General features: G+C 44.7%; 1 protein-coding gene across 2 annotated transcripts in view; it reads right to left on the reverse strand.

Annotated features, from left to right (window-relative positions):
• Positions 1 to 837: 837 nt before the first annotated feature.
• Positions 838 to 23,449, reverse strand: part of DEPTOR (DEP domain containing MTOR interacting protein) — a 234,387-nt gene continuing 211,775 nt past the window's right edge. The window contains exons 10-11 of one of the 2 annotated variants that reach the window (XR_014842789.1): positions 19,924 to 20,025; positions 838 to 2,752 (exon numbers count right to left, since the gene is read on the reverse strand). The gene's annotated coding sequence lies outside the window, so the exon portion shown is untranslated. The remainder of the gene's footprint in view (positions 2,753 to 19,923; positions 20,026 to 23,449) is intronic. The other variant, XR_014842788.1, reaches the window with a different exon arrangement.

Below are 23,449 nucleotides of genomic sequence, written 5' to 3' on the forward strand. Positions count from 1 at the left end.
AACCACCGGCCTACACCACAGCCACAGCAACGCAGGATCTGAACCATGTCTGCAACCTATACCACAGCTCATGGCAATACCAGATCCTTAACCCACTGAGCAAGGCCAGGAAACAAACCTGCATCCTCACGGACATTACATCAGGTTCTTAACCCACTGAACCACAACGGGAACTGCCTAATTTATTTTTAAAACCAAGTATCAGGAATATTTGTTTCTGCGGGAGTTGAGCATAAGGGAACAATTTTTAAATTAAGAATTTTAATCATTTTGAAATTAAGAATTAAAAAAAATTTAAAGTACATGAACCCTAAGAAAACACAAGGGGGCAGCATTCCATAATATTATAAATGAAGAATGCTGACGGAGTTTTGTTTTTTTTTTTTTTTTTTTTAGTAAAGATACAGAGATTGATAATGGTCCTTAAAGAGAGTGTCTTATGGAGGAAGGAAACAAAAGTTCAGCGAGGTTATTATGAGTCACTTTTTTTTTTTTTTTTTTTTTTTTTTGGCCTTTTAGGTCCACACCAGGCTAGGGGTCAAATTGGAACAGCAGCTGCTGGCCTACACCACAGCCACAGCAACACAGCAATGCCAGATCCAAGCTGCATCTGTGACCTACACCACAGCTCATGGCAACACGGAATGCTTAACCCACTGAGTGAGGCCAGGGATCGAACCTGTGTCCTCATGGATACTAGTTGGGTTCATTACTGCTAAGCCATAATGGAACTCCGGGAGTCGCTTTACGTTTCCTTAGATCACAAAGGTCAAGAGTGGCAAAACAACCACAGCTTATGTTTCCTGACTGCAGACTAAGTGTTTTTTCCACTCCATAATATCTCAAATGGTCTCCTGGATTAAAGAGCACTTGCTCTGTGCTGGAAATGCTTGACTTCTCACCAAAAAGACCCATAAAGAAGAGCTCCATCTCCTGGAGACACAGATTAGGGTGTTGGTGCCTGGCACCTGCTACTGAAGATGAGTAGTTTAATCTGAGTAAAAGGTGAATCAACTTCCAGAGCTGAACATGAAGCTCCCGACTTAAATATGTGCTGATCTTCGATACAGAGGAGGCCTTGAGGGGATGGTTTAGATTGTAATAGTTTTAAAAATGTGGGTTGCAAATGTTCAAGCTGTGCATTCTAATTTAGCCCTTGAATCATGTTTTATTACTTTCTCTCACCTCTGAGGAGGGCCATTATTATGCCTCCGGGTGAGAGATACGGTGTATTTGCCCTCTTTAGAAAGACAATAAAATCAGGTTTTATGGGGAGAGATAATGAGAGTTTGCTGTAGCTTTTAGCTGCAGAGGTTTTGTTTTGTTTACTATATGAAGGTTACGCCTGGGAAAATAATTCACAGGTTCTTCCTAGTATAGAAAATGTAGCCCTCCTGCCCACAACAGCCAGGACACAAGTCTTCTTGATCCATATATCAAGGGGGCTGCAATGTCAAGGAAATAAGAAATACTCACCTTTCCTAACTGAAGGGATTGTGGGAAGAAATGAGAATGGACCAAAGAGGTTAGTTAGTCACCTTAAGTTTCCTTAAATCATGGAGGTCAGAGAAAGAGGATGGGAAGTGTGTGTTCTGCTCTCCCCTCTCCTGGGGAGAGCCTAAAACCTGGAGAAGAAAGCCAAGAAGAAGGGAGATTTCTACCTTCCTTCTCAGTTAAGACTCTGAAAAGGGACAGCCACGTCTTGGCAAGCTGGTGGTCCTTACAGTTAATAGAGGGAGGACTTGACTTCGAATTTCTCCAGGCAGCTCTCTGTCCCAGGGTCCAAGAGTTCCCGAAGCTCCAGGAGAACTTGGAACCTGCAGCCCTGTCATACACCTGCTGTGGCAAAGGATGAGGTGCCCTCAAGGTAGAGCCAAACAGTCAAGGGGCCTAAGTGGGAGATGGAGCAGAAACTCAGGTGATCTGTAGGACCAGACAGAGCCAAATGAGACTAAGAGAGCCAAGGAGAAACCCAGGCCCTGGCCAAGCCAAGAGACAGCAGATTATAAATCACAACAGCTATAGCCTGTTAAAGGCTGAAGGTACTGAAATGTTCTCCCACTTGGGCCAAACATCACAAGCAAGACAGCATTGCTCTGTCCCTTTCCTATGGTTGCATATCAGCCTAGCTCTCCTTTGCTATTTGATTCATTAATAATCTTTTTATGTCCCTATTTCTCAGGGACCTGATAGGAATTCCCTGTGGTACCAAAGCAGAAACAACTTGACCAGCACTGACTAAAAAAATCTTCTCTTTCTGTTAATTCCCAGCAGGTGTACCCCAAACATTTTCCCAAGCTTCTGCACCCCAAAACATTTTCATTCTTTGGGGGCATGCCTTCCGTGTCTGGCATGTTACCTGGGCGGTCCAAAGGAGACTGTTGGTCTCCCCAGTTGGAGAAGTCTTAGCCGCTGGGAAGAGCCGTCAAGTCCTAATTCACTCACCTAAGATGCATCAGGCTTTCATGCTAATTGGATTCTCATCAACCTGGACATGCATAACCCGGACATGCCCTCACATGCTCCAACTGGCAGTAAGTACGCAGCTAGGTCCTGACTCCTAGACTCTCGCCATTGTTCTGAGGAACTTCAATAGAGGTAATGACGCTCCAAGGAGAGATAGGGTACAAGGGCCTGCAAGGAACACCCCTCATGAACCTCTTTCTGCCAGGCAGTGGGAGTAGAGATGGCGGCAGGTCCAAGACGCTTCTCCACTCTGTCTCCCTCCACTGGCCTGGAGAATTGGTGGAGTCTGTGGAGGACAAGAGACTTAATGTTCATTAATTAGGTAGGTAGGTAGTAAGATCTACGGATGGTAACTTGGCCGCACACCCTAGGTTTAAATGCCATCTCTGCCACTTACCCTGTGGCATTGGAAAAGTTGCAGAACCTCTCTGAGCTGGATATTCTTATCTGTGAAATGACATTAACAACAATACCCACCTCAGAGGTTGGTTGCAGGCCTTAAATGAAGCTGCGAGATAATCCATGTAAAGTATAAAGTGTCTGACTCATAGGAGGATAAAAAATGTTATCTGTGATTATGATCGGAATAAGGGCTTTAGCTTGCTCCAAGAGATAAAGTTTAAATAACTCTGGAAATCTATACATTTCCACACCCAGATAGTACCAGTCAATATCAAATCATCTTGAATGTATATATATTTTTTATTTTATTTTTTTTTTTGTCTTTTGTCTTTTTGTTGTTGTTGTTGTTGCTATTTCTTGGGCCGCTCCCGCGGCATATGGAGGTTCCCAGGCTAGGGGCTGAATCGGAGCTGTAGCCGCCGGCCTACACCAGAGCCACAGCAACACGGGATCCGAGGCGGGTCTGCAACCTACACCACAACTCATGGCAATGCCAGATCCTTAACCCACTAAGGAAGGCCAGGGATCAAACCCGGAATCTCACGTTCCTAGTCGGATTCGCTAACCACTGAGCCACGACGGGAACTCCATAAGCAAGGCTGTTCTTATGAGCCAGGTTGAGATGGCAAGTGAAAAGAACATTGAATGACGAATCTGTGCCCTTCAGAAGATGCAGAGGCGCTGCTCAGCCAGCTTCTGACCCCTTCAATCAGGGATTATCAAGTTTCGGGTCAAGGGCAGCATGGGGCCTGCAGAGGGTTTTGTTTTGGGATGGCCGTGCCTTTGTTCTCTGTTGTTTTAAAACAACCAATGATGTGAGTCAGAGGCTTCAGGAGCAGCGGACCTTCTACACAAGTCCCACTGCTTACTCTTGTCTTAGGCAGTGTCTCTGGGTGCATTTCCATCACCCACCTACCTGTTAGCCAGGCATTTGGGGTGAGCCTCTCTTCAGTACACAGAAAGTCTCAGTGGACCGGGACCCACCTGAATTGATGGCGATTGTGGCTTGTCAGTGTGGAAAGACCGCGGTGCATCTTCGCTCGCAGACACAGAATCCACACGCCACCGAAATCCACCAGCTCCCAGACCTGCCCTTCCTCTCTCTTTACAGCGCTCATCTACCACTCCACCCAGTTTGCAGGGCTGGATGCAGCAGAAAGGAGGAGGTTCTGTTAATATTTTCAATGTGTTTCACCTTTTTAATAGGTGAGACGGGTTGCCTGCTTCTTTTCCTGTGTTTTAAATGATGTGACTCTTGGCTTGGTCTTGTCCTAAATAAACAGCAAAACATCAGGCAGATCGAAGCTTCAGAAACCTTCTGATTCATTGGGAAGCCGTGAGCACATCCGCAACCCCAAGTTACTGGCTGGGTGGGAGAAGCTTCTAGATTTTAGCACCCCATTTCTTGTCTTCACGTTTTATCAGGTAGAGGAGGAACTTGCAGTGTTATCTGTGCTCAGGTGTATCATAAGTCAGGTCAGCTTCCTTGAAACTGAGCTGTTATATTCACAGAGAATTGAGACATTTTTTTTCTATCTTTATGCAACGGTTTCAGCCATTTTTCCCAGTTTAAAAATAATACTGCCTACGTCGTCTCAAAGATTGTCATGTGGTTCTTGTTTTGTTGGTTTTTTTCGGTTTGTTTTCTGTTTCTGTTTTTGCTCTTCAACCAGAAGGAATGAACTATCTTAGAAGCAGACAGAAGAACAGGCAGAGAGCACTGGTCTAAATTACCATAATGGGAGTTCCTGTCGTGGCGCAGTGCTTAATGAATCTGACTAGGAAGCCTGAGGTTGTGGGTTCGATCCCTGCCCTTGCTCAGTGGGTTAAGGATCCGTCATTGCTGTGAGCTGTGGTGTAGGTTGCAGATGCGGCTTGGATCCCGCGTTGCTGTGGCTCTGATGTAGGCTGATTAGACCCCTAGCCTGGGAATCTCCATATGCCGTGGGAGTGACCCTAGAAAAGGCAAAAAAAAAGACCAAAAAATAAAAAAATAAATAAAATAAATAAATTACCATAATGGCTTTGTCTGTTATTAACAGTAACACTTTGGTGGTGTCCCCTGCCACAGCATCACAAAACCTCGTTTCCTTCATATGGAAATTGCATCAAGGAATACTTTTTAGTCTATCACTAAGCACTAAGAACTTTGGTTACTTAGTAGAGCCAGAGGGAAAAGCCCTACAAGGGCGCATTCTCTAAGAGAGACTTTCTCTGTCAGGGCCACCATGTTGCACAACTCTGAGGGACCTCGTTGCTCAGATTTGTGTGAATGTGTCACCTACAGTGTGCAGTAGTAACCAGCATGGCTTTTATGCATTGGCCCCATAAAATGTAATTTTACTAGCGTTCCCGCTGTAGGTTACTGGTGCCATGGGTTAAGAACCGGACTGCAGCAGCTCACGTTGCTGCAGAGGTATGTTTTGATCCCCAGCCTAGTGCAGTGGGTTCAACAATCCAGTGTAGGTCGCAGCTGTGGCTCAGATTCCATCCTGGGCCTGGGAACATCCATAGGCGGCAGGTGCAGCTATTAAAAAAAAATGTGGTTTTACCTCTTTTGTATCTGATTATATCTATTTTAAGTAGGTAAGCCCTGTTCATTTTATAGATCTATTTATGATCATTTCTACAAGGTTTAACTCTGGGCTTTATGAAACAACAATAGAATTCGTTGGGACAGACTTGCTTAGACAAACTAATGATTTTCAGTGGTTCCTTGGAGAGGAGAAATTGGTATTCTCTGGCAGAATGCCATTACATAGTAGCTGGAGTTTGAGCCATATAATTATAGAATGTTAATTGTATAGTAAAGTGTAAATAATTCTCATTCTAGCGTGTGGGTTCAGTCTGTTCCTTGTAAACTCTGTTGTTGTTTTATGATGTCTGAGGTTCCGAGGGTTTCCTAACAATGCAGTCCATAACATCCATTATCCTAGGGGTGGCTTTTCTTTCTTTGCTAAATACTGCAACTTGACTCTGGACATCTGCTCAGTTCAGTCACTGGGAATGTACACCTGTTCTGCCAAATCAATAATCTGCTCCTGCTGTATCAATGAACGTGATTAGAATTTGCTTCCTGTGGTGAGAGGAGAGTCTGGTTAATTGTGTTAACATAAATTTCCACTTTGTTTTGTTTTCTCTTTAAGCGGAAACATGGACACCTATGCCATTTCTCGTGTAAAACCAGTCATCTCTAACTGGCTAAAAGGAGGATTAGCTCTCAAGTGTTTCACTTCCAATCGGATATAAGCCAGTCTTTTTGAAGTTTATAATTAAAAGCCATAGTTTGCGATCAATGTATTGGATTTTGTAGCATTTTAAAATAAAAAAAACAGAATATAATAGGGTAGGACAGAAGGCAATTAAATTGAAAAAGCAAACAATTATGCAAACAATATGCAAACAAACAACATGCAAACAAACATCAGCATTCATCTTACACGGTATGGGCGCGTGTATCCGTCAGGGTTCTTCAGAGTAAAAGAACCAATAGGATATGTATATAAAGATAAATAGTTAAAGGAATTAGCTCACTTGATTAAGGAGGCTAGAAAGTCCAAAATCTGCAGGGCTAGCCTGCAAGCTGGGGACCCATAAAGAGTCGCTATTACATTTCAAGTGCAAAGACTGTCTGCTGGCCGAATTCCTTCTTGCTCAGGGGATGGTCGGTCTTTTGTGCTATTCAGACCATCGACTGATTGGATGAGGCCCACCCGTACAATGGAGGGCAATCTGCTTTATTCAAGTTCCATTGATTTAAGTGTAAGTTTCACCCTAAAACATCCAGAATAATGTTTGACCAAATATCTGGGCACCATGCTGACCCAGCTAAGCTGATACATAAAATTAATCACAATGCATATTTTGCAGGAGTCATTTGTGCTTGTGCACTAGATATTTTTGGTTCTTCCCCAGGCACATGGTGGAGTTGCATTTCCACACCCACTTGAAGTTAGGTTGGCCAAGTGATTTGGCCAAAGAAATTTAACCAGAAGTGGTGCTTCCTAGTATGAGTGGAAGTTTTAAGCACCAGCGTGGGATTCCCCAGGGTCCCTTTCCCTCTGTCATTAAGACTGGTGACCTTTGAGCTGGAGGCTGCTCCATCAGCCTGAGTCCTGGAAGGACAAAGTGGAGCAATATCCACAGCCACCTCATGGTGGCACACCACGTGAGCCAGAAAAAAATCTTTGGTGCTTTGAGATTTAGGGACTGCGTGTTACTGCAGTGCAGCCTGGTAGATCTGATCCTTTCGGTATGCTCTGTAAAACTTATATTTCGATTGTGTGTTTGTGTGTGTGTGTGTATGTGCTGAGTCATAATGCAAAAGGACTCTCTTATTGTACTGTATGATCAAGAAGTTGGATAGCCAGTGATACAGATTGCAGTTTTACCTTCTATCATCCATCAGTAAAAAGATTCAATTTGGAAGAGCCCTGAGAAATCCTCTAGTTCAATGCTCTCATGTTAGAAATGAGAATTCAGAGGCCAAAATGGGTCAAGTCATTTATCGGAGGTCACCAAGTAAGCAAGGACTAGGATTCAAATACATATTAGACATCAAGCCAGTACTTTACCACAAAACCCTGCTCCAGGTCAGGGAGGATCCTGCGAAAGTGCTTTGAAATCTACAAAACCTCATGAAAATGCAAGTAATGAAATTACCCCAAGAACTGGTGAGTAAGTTGGTTAAAGGCCTAGGCTTCATCAAATCTGGTTTCAAATGCTGGCTCTGCCACTTATGAGCTATATGACCTAAGCGGTGTTATTTAATCCCTTTGACCTTCTGTTTCTTTATTTGTAAAATGAGACTAATAGTACATATGTCATATTTTCCTAGTGAGTAACTGAGTTAATAAAGAGAAAGGTCTTAGCGCAATGCTTGTCCCTTAGGAAGTGCTAGTAAGTTATCGGTGGTAAATATAAAGCACCCCTCTCCCAAACTGCTTTGGACCAACAACAACAAAAAAGCTATTATTCCTGGGCTTGGAAGGAGCCAGGGTTTAGTGCAGAACAAGATTTCTCAATTGCAGCACTGTTAAAATTTGGAGTCAGATGATTCTTTGTTGGGCGGGGGAGGGGAGGTTCAGGGCTCTGTGGGGCGTTTCGCAGCACCCAGGATGCTCCCCACTAGATGCTCCAAATACGTTCCCAGACATCACCAAATGTCCCCCAGGGCCACGATTAGTCCCAGTCGAGAACCACTGTTGTAGAAACTGTTCTTAGCATTTTGCAATAAATTATCCCCATGAACAAAAACTTAAAAGAGGGTTAACCACTTTGAGAGAAAGGAACCTGAGTTTCCCTGTCCTTAGCCTTGACTGATCTTATGTACTTAGTGTCTACATGACCTAGTGGAATAAATGTCTCATGAACTCCCTGTGTCTGTCTTGGGTCCTGCTGGGTTTCAGGGGTGCGTAGCACCCAGCACAGAGCGGATACACAAGGAAAGTGTCACTGAATCAATAAAGGAAAGTCATTTTTTTCCCCTGCAGTCCTTATCTACTAACTTATAGGCACAAGGTTCCTGGAGGATTGATAGGGCAGACTAGGTTTGTGGAAAATATCTTGTTTTCCATCTTTGCCCTGATTTTAAAATAAAGATTCCCTCAAGAGAGACTTTTTTTTTTCTTTTTATGGCAGCACCTGTGGCATTTGGAAGCTCCCCATCCAGGGGTGAAATCAGAGCTGCAGCTGCTGGCCACAGCCATAACCACAGCAACACGGGATCCAAGCCACATCTTGTGCCACAGCTTGTGGCAACGTGGATCCTTAACCACTGAGCAAGGTCAGGGATCAAACCCACATCATCATGGACATCAGGTTGAGTTCTTAACCCACTGAGCCACAATGGGAACTCCAAGAGAGTCTATTCTTTTTATTTTTTTGTCTTTTTAGGGCTGCACCTGCTGCATATGGAGGTTCTCAGGCTAGGGGTCCAATTGGAACTGCAGATGCCAGCCTACACCACAGCCATAGAAATGCCAGATCCACAGCCACAGCAACACCAGATCCAAGCCACATCTGTGACCTACACCACAGCTTATGGCAATGCCAAATCCTTAACTCACTGAGCGAGGCCAGGGATTGAACCTTCGTCCTTATGGACACTAGTCAGATTTGTTTCCACCGAGTCACAATGGGAACTCCTGAGAGTATATTCTTTTTTTTTTTTTTTTGCCTTTCTGTAAGCCCACACCCGCAGCGCATGGAGGTTCCCAGGCTCAGCGTCTAATCAGAGCTGTAGTCACCGGCCTACACCAGAGCCCCAGCAACACCAGATCCGAGCTGCATCTGCAACCTACACCACAGCTCATGGCAATGCCAGATCCTTAACCCACTGAGCGAGGCAAGGGATCAAACCCGCAACCTCATGCTTCCTTGGCGGATTCCTTAATCACTGAGCCATGACGGGAACTCCCTGAGAGTCTATTCTTAACAAAATAGTAAGATCTTCGCAAGAGCACAAGTCCTTAGATAGAAAAGGGCAAAACAGGGTCCTGGATTTTATGATCAGTCACTAGGCCCCAGTAATCAGCATGAGGCACCCCTTCAGGTCAAACTGATAGAAAAGCAGGATCCAGAGTAGCTTCAAAACTCCCAGGGGCCAGTAAGGACTGGTCTGACCCTGGAGCAGGGGTGTGGGGAGGGCTGATTTTGCAGACAGGCAGAAAGAGGATGCAAAGTCCCAGTCCATCTGACTCTGGCCCCCTCCTGCTGTTTGAGGTTGTGGGCTGCTCCCCAGGAACAGAGTTGCCTGGATAATGTCATTTTGTGTTCTCGGTCAAGCTGCCCTTGTTATTTCTCACATGTGGTGGTTGAGTGAACCTGGAAAAAGCCTGCACCCCCTCTTCTGCTCTAAAGCCATGCTATCTACTTAATGATCTTGTGACTCTGCCTTTATATACAAGACTAACGATAACCATCCTGTTTCATTCTAACCTCTTTGGTTGCCACCCAGGGACCACAGCCTTTTCCAACTATTCTCGCAATCGTGAATGACATTTCTCCAGGATGCAGCATCTTATCAGTTGAGTGGATTCCTGTGATTCTTGCAGGCACCCACCCAAAGCCACCACTTTGGCTTTCTGGCATCCAACAGCTGGACCCCATCTGTGTCCACGGCTTCCTGGACCCCACCTCAATGTACGTTTCCCCACATGAGTCTATGACTTTGCTGCTGTGGATGAATTTCATTTCTACGTCCCTTCTCCAGCAATTTTGAAGCCCGTGTTTGCCATTTCCTATATACCCTCCTGCATGCTCTGTCCTTGGACAAAATACCATTATTCTTTACCTCAAGATGGTCTCTGTAGGGTCTCCCAATAGCCAACGGTAAAGAAAGAATTGTCTTGATAACCCAACAGAAAATGGGCAAAGCCTTGAACATTCTCAAGGGAGAAAATCTCCAAATGGCCAAGAAACATAGGGAAATGTGTTCAGCTTCATTGGCCTCCGGAGAAATGCAAATTAAAATCACAATATACTTAGGAGTTCCTGCTGTGGCACAGTGGGTTAAGAATCTGACTATGCAGATCTGGTGGCTGTGGGTTGGAAGTTCGATTCCTGGCCCAGCACGGTAGGTTAAAAGATCCAGCATTGCCACAGCTTTGGCAAAGGTAACAGCTGTGGCTCAGATTCAACTCCAGGCCCAGGGAATCCCACATGCCACAGGTGCAGTCATAAAACAAACCAGCAAACAAACAAAAAACAGGAGTTCCTGCTGTGGCTCAGTGGGTTAAGAACCCAACTAGTCTCCATGAGGATGCAGGTTCAATACCTAGCCTTGCTTAGTGGGTTAAGGATCTGGCATTGCTGTGAGCTTCACTGTAGGTCACAGATGTGGCTCATATCCTGTATTGCTGTGGCTCTGTCTGTGGTGTAGGCCGGCAGTTGCAGCTCTGATTCGAACCCTAGCCAGGGAACTTCCGTATGCTGCTAGTGCGGCCCTAAAAAGAGAACAACAAACAAAGAACTCACAATAAATATACTCACCACACAATGGCTAAGGATGAAAAACACCAAGGCTTTGTCTTAATGTTCTTGGTTGACACATGGCTGTATAACTTGGTATGGCCACTTTGGAAAACTGGTGGTATATACCCAAACTACGTATTTTAAATTCCCTGCAGCAATGAGGGCTCATGCCCCTCTGAAGACATACTCTGGAATGTTCTTTGCAGTGCTGTTCATATCTGCCTCAAATTGGCACTAGCCAAATGCCCAATGCCCATCAACCACAGGGTAGAAAAATAAACGGCGTTATTTTCTCAGAGTGGAATACCATATAGCAATGGGAGCGAATTTTGTGCAACCTCATAACGACAACATGCAAGAACCTCACAAAATGTTGAATGAAAGAAGCCTGACACAAAATGAATATACCCTACATGACACCATTTCAATAAAGCCCCCAAACAGAAAAAAACATATCTCTGCTATTAGAAGTGCACTAGTGGTGACCATTAGTGATGAGAAGAGAGCCTGTGGGGTGTCACTTGATTTGGGGGCTGGTTATACAGGTGTGCTCATTTTGTAAAAATGCGTCAAGTAGTACCGTTATGGCCGATGCACTTGTTGGTATCTGTGATAAAGGTTATCAGGGGTCAGGTTATCTGGAGGCAAACGCCAAGATGGAGATTCATACGCAAAAAGTGTACTGGGGGGGGAAGCTCTCGGCAACAATATCTGTGAGAAACGAGGTATGACTGAAAAGAGAGACCTTGACCCACTGAGCAAGGCTAGGTATTGAAGAGAGACCAGGTGAAGGCTAGGTATTGAAGAGAGAAAGCTGAACTCTGCCAATCCCACAGGGAAATCTGGATTTAGGATGGTCCTTCAGAGACATCCTAAATGAGAAGGTGAGAGTCACACCTTTATGCACTCAAATTAACCACAAATTCTCTATTGAGAAGTGTCTCTTCAAGTCTTCATGCACTTTCTGTTCAGTAAGTTGGTCCTTTCTTTAAAAGATACGGACTGTCTCCAAAGAAGGGTCATGACCTTGGATGAAAGAGGTATCTCTTTTCTCTCCCTGTTTTAAAATTTTTCCTTAGGTAAGAACATTTAAATTTTGCTTTCTTAGAAATTTCAATTATACAATACAGTGTTATAAATTATAATAGCCACCAGGTTATACATTAGATTGTCAGATCTTTTTTTTTTTTTTTTTGCTTTTTGCTTTTTAGGGCTGCATTCTCAGCATATGGAGGCTCCCAGGCTAGGGGTCCAGTTGGAGCTACAGCTGCTGGCCTGCGCCCCAGCCACAGCAACGCAGGATCCGAGCCTCGACTGCGACCTACATCACAGTTCACAACAATGCCTGATCCTTAACCCACTGATTGAGGCCAGGGATTGATCCCGCAACCTCGTGGTCCCTGGTCGGATTCATTTCCACTGCACCACTATGGGAACTCCCCAGACTGTCAGATCTTATTCATCTTGTAACTGCAAGTTTGTGATATATTACTAGTCTCTTATTTCCTCCCTTCCCAACCCCTGGTAACCACTTTTCTAATCTCTGTTTCTATACATTCAACTTTTTTTTTTTTTTTTTTTTAGATTCCATAAATAAGTGGTATCATAGAGGTTTTTTCTTTTTTTTTTTTTTAGGGCTGCAGTGTGGCATATGAAATTTCCCAGGCCAGGGATGGAATTGGACTTGTACCTGCCAGCCTACACTACAGCCGAAGCAACACCAGTTCTGAGCCACATCTACAACCTACACCACAGCTTACAGCAATGCCAGATCCTTAACCCACTGAGTGGAGTCAGGGATCAAACCCACATCCTCATGGATACTAGTCAGGTTTGTTTCCACCGAGCCACAATGGGAACTCCCAGTATTTGTCTTTGTCTGGCTTCTTTCACTTGGCATAATGCCCTTCAGTTTCATCTATCTTGTCACAAATGGTAAGATTTATTTCTTTTTTAAAGCTGAATGATATTCCATTGTATATGTACCATATCCTTTTTTTTAGTTCTTTGATGATTATTGTCATTTTTTAATTTTATTGAAGTGTAGTTGATTTACAATTTTGTATTTATTTCTATACAGCAAAGTGATTCAGTTTTTACTTTTTTTTTTTTGTCTTTTTTATCTTTTTTAGGGCTGCACCTGCAGCATATGAAGATTCCCAGGCTAGGGGTTTAATCAGAGCTGCAGCTGTCAGCCTACACCACAGCCACAGCAACACCAGTTCTGAGCCACATCTATAACCTACGCCACAGGTCACGGCAACACCAGATCCTTAACCCACTGAGCAAGGCCAGGGATCGAACCCACCACCTCATGGTTCCTAGTCCGATTTGTTAACCACTGAGCCAAGACGGAACTCCAGTTCTCACATTTTTTTTTTTTTCTCTCTTTGTAGGGCCACACCTGCGACATATGGACGTTCCCAGGCTAAGTACTGAATTGGAGCTGCTGCCACTGGCCTACACCACAGCCACAGCAATGCCAGATCTGAGCCGCATCTTTGAACTACACCAGAGCTCCTGGCAACGCCGGATCCTTAACCCACTGTTCGAGGCCAGGGATCAAACCTACGTCCTCATGGATCCTGGTCAGATCCGTTTCTGCTGCGCCATGACGGGAACTCCAGTTTTCATATTCTTCTCCATTATGGTTCATTACAGGATGTTGACTCTAGTTCCCTGTGCTGTACAGTAGGACCTTGGTGTTTATCCATCCTACATATAATAGTTTACATATGCTAATCCCAAACTCCCAATCATTCCTTCCTCCACCATCTCCCTTGACAACCACAAGTCTGTTCTCTACATCTGTGAGTCTGTTTCTGTTTTGTAGATATGTTCATTTGCGTCTTATTTGAGGTTCCACACATAAGTGACACCATTATGGTATTTGTCTTTCTGACTTCACTTAGTATGATAATCTCTAGGCCTATTCATATTGCTGCAAATGGCATTATGTCATTCTTTTTAATGTCTAAGTAATATTCCATTGTATATATGTACCACAGCTTCCTTATCCATTCATCTGTTAATAGACATTTAGGTTGTTTCCATGTCTTGTAAATAGTGCTGCTATCAACACAGGGGTGCATGGATCTTTTTGAACTATAGTCTTGTGTGGATCTGTGCCCAGAAGTAGGATTGCTGGATCATACATATGTACCGCATCTTCTTGATCCATTCCCCTTTTGACCAACACTGAGGTTCTTTCCTACCTTGGCTGTTGTGAAGAATGCAAGGCAGTGCCCTGTGCAGAGAGCCCACAGTGGAGAGGGCTCAGCTGAGAGCAACTGGCCATCAGCACTCCAGCAGCTGGGCAATTGAGTGCCTCAGTCTGGAAGGGTCCACAAGCAAGCCCTCTATATTTGAATGAGAAGTTCAAAAAGAGAAGCACCCACTGTGGCTCAGCAGGTTAAGAACCCAACGAGTATCCTTGAAGATGTGGGTTCAATCCCTGGCCTCACTCAGTGGGTTAAGGATCCAGCATTGCCGTGAGCTGCAGTGTAGGTCATAGATGGGGCTCAGATCTGGCAATGCTGTGGCTGTGGTGTAGGCTGGCGGCTGTAGTTCTGATTCAACCCCTAGGCTGGAGACTTCCATATGCCACAGGTGCAGCCCTAAAAGGCCAAAAAAAAAAATCAAAAAGAAAGTCTTGAACAATGAATGAAGTGATAGGAAACATTTGAAAAGACACAAGAATAAAATGGGACAGCCAATACATACACTGACCATAGATGGGCACCGAAATGATTCTGTCAACTACCAGTAATTTGTTTCATTACTCTGAACTCTGGGCCAAGGTGAGCTGTGTTGATGTTTCATTAGCTACTTCTGAACCAGATGTCCATGCCTATTTGTGTATTCAGATACTGTTTATTTCCAAGCATTTCTTTTGACTGGGCCAGATACGTTAAGCTCAGCAGGAGAGAATTTACCTATGAATAGCCTGTGTGGAATCTCCCATTTATAATGTGGTATTCCAATAAGTGAGTATGGCTTCCAGAATGTTCAGCCTAGCTGGCAGGTTCAAAAGGGCAAGGCTTGCCAGCAACATTCCTCCTGCTCAGCACCGTGGCAAGGACAGCCCATCCACTCAAAAAGGGTCTGGGCTGAGCTCTTGGTTAATTATTAGAGTTGAGACTGCTGTTTTCTGGAAGGTATAGAGGACTCTGGGGCTGAAGAGCTCTCTCCAGTAAACACTGTGTTCCCTGTAACGGCGAGGGCTCCACTGCGAAATCGTATTCCGTTGGGCTTCACTCTCCCTCCTGCTGTGCTGAGTTCCTTCTTTGGTGGGAGCTCTCAGTCACCCAGTCAGCCTTCCACACGCTTATCCACTCCTTTTTCTCCAAGGGAAGGGCTGGACGGGGGGCAAGGGGACGGCTGGTGAATTTTAGCCACCGTGGGACCCTCTGCAAGGTGGAGAGGATTATCCCAGGGTGGCCTCAGGTAGCATCTCTCTTCCAAGTTTCATCATAAATGCTGGTGCTTTCCAACAACAGAGCTGAAACAGGAGCCAGTGGCAGTGGAATCCCTGGGACCTTGGCCAAGCTGGGATGGAAGGAAAGGCTGCCTCTGGCATCCTCTCTCTCAACCCTTTTCTATGGAGTCCTCCCTTTGCTTTCGTTCCTCCAACTGCCCCTTTAAAGTCAAGGTGCCCAGTCCAGTGCCTTTGTGGTTCTGCCTGTGGCTTTAGGTGGGGTAAATTCACTTCATTTGAGAGGTTCAAGGGGTTCATAGGGACAGCACGCCTTGGGCCTTCCATGTCTCTAATAGACTATTATATGCCAGACTATAATGGGATAGAACAATCTACTTTATGAAAGTGGATGGTGAAGGGTTTCCAGGGTTGCTGAGTTCATGGTTTAACCCATTCCCAGGTAGCTCCTCCATCAAACAGCTTTGTTTGAGATCACATGTGTTTTATTAAATAGTTCTTTTTGTTTGCCTGTTTGTTTGTTTGCTTTTTAGGCATGCACTCACGGCACATGGAAGTTCCCAGTCTAGGGGTCGAATCAGAGCCACAGCCACAGCAACTCGGGATCCGAGCCATTTCTGCGACCTACACTGCTGCTTGCCATGATGCTGGATGCTTAACCCACTGAGCCAGGCCAGGGATCAAACCAACATCCTCATGGATTCTAGTCGGGTTTATTGCCACCTAGCCACGATGGGAACTCCCTAAATAGCTGTGTTTTATGTTCTCGTGCTGCCAGCGGAGTTGGCAGCAGGCACTCTCTAAGGCTGTCAGAGCGGATATATACGGTTTTGTCTCCCAGAATAATTTTTCCCTTTGGGGAAATGCTGTTCCAAACTACTGGGACTATTAATTAATGGCACGCCTATGTCTTTGACACAAGAAAGGCGTGTGGCCCAAGGTGAGCCAATGGTAGCAGTGCATGCTTTTGTTCACACAGATCGGTCCAGGGATGGTCAGGTGATACAGGCCAGCCTACTCGAAATTCTGGGGCAGGATATTTCACACCAGAGCAGATGGAAAAGCATCTTTTCCTCTCTGATTGGTAATCGTAAGAATTTGAGCTGGACCTTCTGGCAGTCATGTCCCCTGCTACATATTTATGCAGATAAAGCTCACACCCAGGAAGTAGAAAGTAAAAGGTCAGCCACACAGAGAGAACCCTGGCCTCCTTTCAGCTTTTATTCTTTTTGATTTCCTGACACTAGGATGAGCAGACATCCCAGTTTGCCTAAGGCAGGCCCTGTTTACCTCTGTTGTCACAGCTTAATTATTAACTTCTCCCTCTTTCATTCTTGAAGTGTTCCAGGTGGATGATAAATTATATAATCATTGCTCCTATCACAAGGTGCTTAAATAAAGCAATAAAGTCTTTTTCCCCCCAAAGTTCACTGACACTGTCATTTGCAACCCAAAAATATTCTAACTGATCTACCGCTCTTTTCTAAATTAACTAGGAAATTGTTCCTCAGTACAGCTCCTAAACCTGATGGTTTCTACGTGCTTGAATCCTTTGGCAGATACCTGAGTCTATATCTGGTTCTTGGCTTCCACTTGTTCTGTGACAGTGACACCTTGTGCTCTCCTGTGATTACCCAACCACCTTGTCCTGATCCTGAGTGCCTTTATCTGACATTTCACCAAGGTCAGCATAGCTCATGGATTTCATCAGAAGGTTTGGGACCAGGCTTAGAGAAGCAAAGAGCCAGAGCAGGCTCGAGGGACCCCCTGGGTGAGTGAACTTCAACTCTCTTTCCCATTCATGTGTTATTCTGCTCAAAATTCAAAGCCCTGGAAGAGAGCTGATTTCACTCGGGTTTTGGACCCATTCTTTCAGTCGAGGAAACTAGGGCACCCTGATAAATCTAGTCATAACAATACTAAATGAGGGAGAGGGAATTCACCCCCAAAATATAGCTGTTGTTAGAAAAAAGATGAAAACAAGTGCCAGACAAAAAGCATATTCAACAACGGGTATTTAATAATGCTGTGGGGTAGTTTTGCCAGCTATTATTATGTCTATATCAATGAGGGCTCTTAAAATACAGGTGCCTCAGAAAAATTGGAGGTGAGGTGGCTCATCTTTCTGGAAAAACCATAAACCCCAAAGCTGACTCCCTAAGTAATATTGGAGCAAGTCTTTATATATTGTGCATTTCTGTAATCCATGATCACAACATAGAAATATTAACTGGTATTTGTAGAGATTTTTGGAGGACTTCTATTCTCATTCTGTTTCTTTCTTTCTTTCTTTCTTTCTTTCTTTCTTTCTTTCTTTCTTTCTTTCTTTCTTTCTTTCTTTCTTTCTTTCTTTCATCTTCCTTCCTTCCTTCACTTCCTTCCTTCCTTCCTTCCTTCCTTCCTTCCTTCCTTCCTTCCTTCCTTCCTTCCTTCCTTCCCTCCTTCCTTCTTTCTCTTTCTTCCTTTCTTTCTTTCTACATTTGTGCCTGTGGCATATGGGGTATATGGAAGTTCCTGGGCCAGGAGTTGAATCGTAGCTACAGCCACAGCCACACCAGATCTGAGCCACATCTGCAGCCTACACCATAGCTTACGGCAACATCAGCTCCTAAACCCACTGAGCCAGGCCAGGGAGCGAACCTGCATCCTCACAGAGACAGTGTCAGGTCCTTAACCCACTAAGCCACAATGGTTACTCCTGCTGTTCTCATTCTTTTGCCTGAAGTCCACTTTGCTGGGTCCTGTCCATCAGGGCTATCCCCTTGACCAGCATCACATGAAATTCAGTCTCCAGCTTCAGCCTCTCTTCCTGATGTCATCTCCCTACACTCAGTCCTGTTACCCTTTTGGGGTTCTGGCCTCATAATACCTTTTCTGACTTACGGCAGATCTCACCATTCTCACTTTTAACACTGCCTCTTTAGCTTTGCATTTTGGTTCTCTCTTTCCTCCACCATCGTTGACCTATTAAAGATCTGGGCTAACACATCATTCTACAGGGTTTGGCCCCTGAGACCTTCTACTTGTACCTTATCATTTGCACAAGGGGTACAAGGCCCCTTGAACTTTATCACTGACTCTTACAGGAGGCACTTCTACTGGTTAGTCCCAAACTGATGTAGGATGTGTTTTAAAAAAAACCAAAAAACTGGTCCTGAGGTCAGATACACCTGATTCATGTCCCAGTCCTGCCATTATTGTCATTATGTAAATCGAGGACTTAACCTCCCTGCAGAAGGATGCCCTACAGCTTTCCCCAAACTCCACTCGATCGTACAGCTGTTTTATGTGTGAGTTACTTCTGCCTTCTCTGCTAATGAGTTGTTTCCAAGTAACTAAAGAATATTTGTTTTCAACCTCACTGTATTAGAGTAAGATGATCTACGCTATAATAATGAATAAGCCCTCAAATCTCAGTGGCTTAAATAATCAAAGTTTGCCTCCTGCTTGCACCATAGCCTGATGTGATTCAGGATGCTCTTCTCTACCTGTGACTCGGGGATCCAGGCCCTTCCACCACATGGCTCCTCTATTGCAGAACCCTTCTCTTCCAGCCCCATATAAAGGGGAGAGGAGGAGCATAAGCTTTCACAGAATATTTTATAGCCATCAAGGAAGGGAGGTACATAACTTCTAACCCACATACCATTGGCCAGAAGTGAGGTACACCACCCGTTCCAAGTGCAAGGCAGGCTGGATGATAGAGACTCCCCCATGTACCCAGGAAGAGGAAGCAGGATTGGTGATCAAGCATCTAGTTAGTCGACCACGATACATTTCCCAGCTGGTACATGCGGAAAACAAAACTGTACGATGTTATTACATACTTATTATAGTAAATATAATGATATTAAGCCAAGCACATTATACATGACAAGCATATAGGAAGCTCCTTACATGAATTATCTCATTTAATTTAATCTGTACAACAACCTTATTGAGTGTTATAAGGATTAAACAAGATAAATGTTGCGGAAACGGCTGGTGCCCATAACTATTCATTTTGTTTTTGGTGGATTTCACATTCCATAGGGCAACTGCCCAAGTTAGGATATTAAAACAGCACTCAGAATTCCCATGGTGGCTCAGCGGGTTAAGAACCCGACTAGGATCCATGAGGATGGGGGTTCGATCTCTGGCCTTGTTCAGTGGGTTAAGGATCCGGTGTTGCCACAACCTGTGGTGTAGGTCACAGATGTGGCTCGGATCTGGCATTGCTGTGGCTGTGGCGTAGGCTGGCAGCTGCAGTTCCAAACTGACCCCTACCCTGGGAACTTCCACAGGTTGCAGGTGTGGCCCTAAAAATATATATATAAAAAAAAAATGAAACAGCACTCTACTACTGTCTTTAACACCTACATTAGGAAACAATCACTTCGTTATGGAGTTACAGGATGGGGGTGTGGGGTATACCAAAATGAGTTTGCTTGGGTCTGCAATGATAAGACACATCATATAAATAGAGTTAATACGAAGCATACAATTACAAGGTCATAGGATGAGTCTGCTTGAATTCTGTGATTTAATTTCACTGGGGTTGATTCACAACGATGTGACCTTGGCTCTATTTCTTGTTTGTCATCCAGCCCAGACCCATCAATAGACATAGCCTCTCTACATGGATTCTCCAGAGCTACTTCTGTTACATAGTTTTGCACCCACACTTCGTGTTTCTGCTTGCCCATCTCAGCCAGCTTCCTGGAGACAGACGGCAGCCTTCAGTAACTGCTGGAAGAGGCTGCTAGAAGCTGATAAGAAGAAATAACAGATTTTAAGTCAAAATGGGGAAGGAAAGAGTGAGAGAGAGAGAAAAATCCGTTGGTGGTTAAAGGAACAAAAGGCAAGGAAGATCAAAAGGAAATAGCCTTGCACCTCAACTCACAGTCTGCATCAAGTTTTTTTAAAAAAAGGAAGCTTTGCTTGAACTCAGTCTAGTGTCTGGCACTAACTGTAAGGAAACTTTTCATTAAGAAAGGAGAGTTTTGAGTAAGAAATTGTGCGAGCACTGTTTTTGTTTTTTGCAGTGGAATTCCCTTTGGGGTGGCAGGGGTTAGGAGTGGGGGGAAGCCTCCAGCAGGCAAATGAGAGGCATTCTCTGTTCATTACGAGGGCAGGTCTCGGCCCTCACAGAACCCTACGATTGTCCAGCCACACCAGACTCGCCTGACCCACCAATGCATGCTTTGTTTCTGGACTTGCTCTTTTTCATATGAAGAGGTTGACATTATCCAGAGGCATCCGCCCTATAGCTGATGTGCGCAGAAGGCATCTCCAAGGGATGAGAAGAGGGTACTTCAGCCTTTGGATGAAGATGGCTGGAGGGGGTGGGGTGCATTCTGTCTCTGCTTCACACAGCTGGGAGCTGAAGTCAGGAAGCCCCCCAACAATTACATGCATTGTGTTAAACAACCATAAATACGCATCACTATTGAGCTCTGATTGTTCTGGGCACTAATGATCTTGGATTATGAACAGTCCCCTTCTCTCCTGAGAAAATCTGTCAGAGTCCATAACTTGGCTAGGATATTGAGATAGCCTTCAAGAGTCAGAGGACATGTTCACATTTCTAAGTGAAAACTCCAACACACCCTTCTTGACTTCGAATCCATGTAAAGAAAGCACAACAGACCCAAGAATGAAGAATTTGTCAGGAATTAAAAGAGAGCAGCATCTCTCATAATTTGCATTAGGATGAAAGTTTCCAGAGTTCCTATCATGGCTCAGGAGAAACAAATCTGACTAGCATCCATGAAGACACAGGTTCTATCCCTGGCCTTGCTCAGTGGCTTAAGGATCCCCTGTTGCTGTGAGCGGTGGTGTAGGTTGCAGACATGGCTCGGATCTGGCATTGCTGTGACTGTGGTGTAGGCCAGTGGCTACAGCTCTGATTCAGCCCCTAGCCTGGGAACCTCCATATGCCATGGGTGTGGTCCTAGAAAGACAAAAAAAGAAAAAGTTTCATTCATTTCCTTCAAATGTGTGTGTATGTGTGTGAGTGCATATTCATGCATGAGTGTAAAGTCTAGCTTTAACATAAAGCTCTCGCCTTATAACCTAGTTGTTCTCAAGGTGAAGGTTGTAGGGGAGATAGAAGATCCGAAGTGAAGGCGGAGTTGATGAAACACTATGAGATGCATTAGAAAACGATTACTTGGAACAATGTGTGTAAATAGAACACTTAATGATGTGCATAAAACAATTAACATGGGCATAGCATGGAATGGACATTCAATAACTATCACTATGATCATTGAGAAACTCTTTCTAGCCGCCTAAAGTCCTAGGGATTTGTCTTGATTCCTTTTAGACTGGGTCTATGACCTAAGTGTCAGTCCTTTTAAAGAAGGAGTTTTGGGTATATATGTACAATGGAATACAACTCAGCTGTAAAAAAGAATGAAGTTCTGACATTTGCAGCAACATGGATGAACTTGGAGAGCATGATGCTAAGTGACATGTCAGACAGAGAAAGCCAAATACTGTATGATACCACTTATATGTAGAATCTGAAAAATACAACAAACCAGTGGATATAACAAAAAAGAAACAGACCCACAGCTATGGAGAATGAACCACTGGGGTGGGGTGGGGGTGGGGGGAAGGGGAGAAGGTGAGGAAAGGGGGCAGGAGCCAGATAGGGGTAGGGGATTACAAAAAAAAAAAAAAAACCAAAAAGTTCCCTTTTCCTCTCTCCTGTCCTTGCTGTGAATTAACCTCCTTCCCTCCAAGCACCAGGAAGTTGCCAGATTGAAGGTCTCCTGTGCTCCAGCAGATGTCAGTCAGGCCTTATGGGAAGACCTGGAGAAAACTAAGATACACATAAGCCTGCTGCCAGGAGTGAATGAAAGCTTTCACAGGCCATCTAAGAAATGAGCAGGGGAGTTCCCGTCGTGGCGCAGTGGTTGGTGAATCCGACTAGGAACCATGAGGTTGCGGGTTCGGTCCCTGCCCTTGCTCAGTGGGTTAACGATCCGGCGTTGCCGTGAGCTGTGGTGTAGGTTGCAGACGCGGCTCGGATCCCGCGTTGCTGTGGCTCTGGCGTAGGCTGGTGGCTACAGCTCCGATTAGACCCCTAGCCTGGGAACCTCCATATGCCGTGGGAGCGGCCCAAGAAATAGCAACAACAACAACGACAAAAAAAAAAAAGACAAAAAAAAAAAAAAAAAAAAAAAGAAATGAGCAGGGAAGAGGAGGCCTCAGTAAGACTCCAAAGACCCCTTCCATCTCAGAAAAGGATACTGTCAATGTGCGATTTTTACAAATACATGCTTTTACTTAACAAACTGTAGTTGAGAGGTTACCGTGTGCTGGGGACCTTATTACTGGAGTGAGAGGATTTGTGGATGTTGCTCTTATCCTCTAGGGCTCCCAAGTTACTTTCTGGTTAACCATCATAGAGCCTAACACTTACCATGGGAGGCTTCTATTATCATGCATTGAATGAATGAAGTGAAATGCATGCACAGGAAGAAAAAATGTCTGGGTGTTTGCTTCCAGAAGAGCATCTAAGAAGGAGCTTGGAGAAACAGCCGTGACATCCCCTGTTTTGGAATGAACCAAATGATAGGTAGTGAGGTTGAGAGGAAAGAGGAAAGTAGGGGTGGTCTCTGCTGTCTGCAGGAGGAAAGCATGAAATGGCAGCTACCTGGGGGCAGGCAGGGAAATGAGCCCCGGATCCTCACTGCTCGGGAGTGTGATGCTGTGTGCAGTCCTGTGATGCTCTGTGTGGCCCCCACAGCAGCATCAAGGCAGTGGAGTGCTCTCAAGCGGCAAGTTCTACCTCTAGACACTTCTCTGCCACCATAAGCATGTGCGACCCTGGATTCCTGGGCAAACTGGGTGGCCAGAAGAGGCAGATACCATCAGCAGTCAGAGTGACTGGGTTCCAATTCTGACTCGCCACTTGGTTGGTATGTGACCTTGTGCCACCAACTTAACCTCCCCAGAGAGCTCTCTGCCTATAAAATGATGAGTTTTATCACTCATTATTAGAGAGATGCAAATCAAAACCACTCTGAGGTACCACCTTACACCAGCCAGAATGGCCATCATCCAAAAGTCTACAAACAATAAGTGCTGGAGAGGGTGTGGAGAAAAAGGAACAGTAATACACTGTTGGTGGGATTGTAAATTGGTGTAACCACTGGGGAAAGCAGTACGGAGATTCCTCAG

Source organism: Sus scrofa, chromosome 4 (genome assembly GCF_054392235.1).
Source record: "Sus scrofa isolate SSC_HxYL_T2T_F1_AM1 chromosome 4, Sscrofa_HxYL_maternal_Yorkshire_Landrace_v2.0, whole genome shotgun sequence".
Taxonomy (NCBI): domain Eukaryota; kingdom Metazoa; phylum Chordata; class Mammalia; order Artiodactyla; family Suidae; genus Sus; species Sus scrofa.